At 37.3% G+C, this 1,439-nt stretch overlaps 1 pseudogene; it reads left to right on the top strand.

The window, feature by feature from the left end:
• The first annotated feature begins 225 nt into the window (after positions 1-225).
• Positions 226-756, top strand: LOC149159258 (uncharacterized; annotated as a pseudogene).
• Positions 757-1,439: the final 683 nt, after the last annotated feature.

Below are 1,439 nucleotides of genomic sequence, written 5' to 3'. Positions count from 1 at the left end.
AATGGGCTGAGATTGCAATTTTTATGTATTGGTGGAAATAGTTTGAGTAGTTTAATTAATTTTTTTAGTAATTGGTGTTGTATTCCCCTTGAAAGGCGTATAATATTTGGATGCTGAAATTTAAAAATATTGGATCAAATATACCTTTATCGTTGAAATTATCACAATTTAATAGTCCCATCGATCTCCCTTTTCACATTTTGGGGCAATCGTTTGTTACCTTTCATGGATTGTTGGACGTAGGATTTCTCTTCGCTTTTGGTTCAATGGCAACTCATGCCCTCATGGACGCTCAACTCCTTCACGGGCAAGAGGGTAATAGAACTGGGCGCCGAGACCGACATTCTAGGCTTTACTGCTGTGACCCTGGGCACCTCTGTTGTTTTGAAAAACATCCTAAAGCTCTTCCTTGGCCTTCAAAGGAACATGGACGAAAATGGCCTACAACGAGCCATGGTGAATGCCTTGATGTGGTGGGATGATTGCTCGCATCTTTCACTGCTCATGGACTTCATTTTGATGTTTGATCTACTCTACAATGTCAAAACCATGCTCGCCCTCTGTAAAACTCTGAACCATCTTGTTGATGGCCGAACCCATATTTTTTTGGCTTACGAGATTTGTTACGAGACCATTGAATGCTTCAAGGCTCTTCTTGAGGAGTGCTTCAAGTGGACCAAGGTCCCACAAGAGGAGCTTCATCCTTAATGGCAGAGCAATGATATTGGTATTTTCATAGTCTTTAAGAAAAATTGAGGGCTTTTATGCTTCTGACTTTAACAGGAGATTGCGGGGATCACTCTTTTTTTTCCTCCTATTTCAAAAGCGGGACTAGTTTTTGTTTGAATTAATGAAATCTTGATAATTGTAGCTAGGTAAACACAAAAATAGAGTTATGGTTATTTTCTTGTGTATATGAATGGTGTTTGAGTAGTGACCATATTGAAGATGCAATAAACTGCAGTGATGTTTATTATAATTTTTGTGTTGTGTTTTGTGAAGTTGTTTTCTTTGGAATTGTTTCAAGATTGAATGACAGGTATATTGAGGGATTTGAGTCGACATGCTGAATTCATTATTACTACCAACATATGTCGTCGATAAAGGGCTTATGTGATTAGGAACATTACATATATTTCATCGATGCACTAAATCTTATCCCAGTTGAGTGAAGTGTGAGAGGACAAATGGACGAACAGAACACTATGCAAGAACGATGAGAGAAAGCCTCCAATATCCATCTGTTGCAGACCACAAACTCCAAGAGCAGTGAGTGTTAAAAATAGCAACAAGATATTCCAATTTATTTTTTCCTTGAATTAAATTGTGAATAAAATCAATATTCTATGACTTGTAATAGTTAACTAAGTTAAATTGACTTAGTTGACTTAGGAAATTCGATTTGGAAGTCTATCTAGAGTCATGTAGAGTGATCCACA

The sequence above is a fragment of the Pinus tabuliformis genome, chromosome 5_2, assembly GCF_031772625.1.
Source record: "Pinus tabuliformis cultivar Carrire ecotype Pingquan chromosome 5_2, CPIR1, whole genome shotgun sequence".
Taxonomy (NCBI): Eukaryota; Viridiplantae; Streptophyta; class Pinopsida; order Pinales; family Pinaceae; genus Pinus; species Pinus tabuliformis.
Note: the sequence above shows the minus strand (reverse complement) of the source record. Positions and strands in the feature narration are given on the sequence as shown.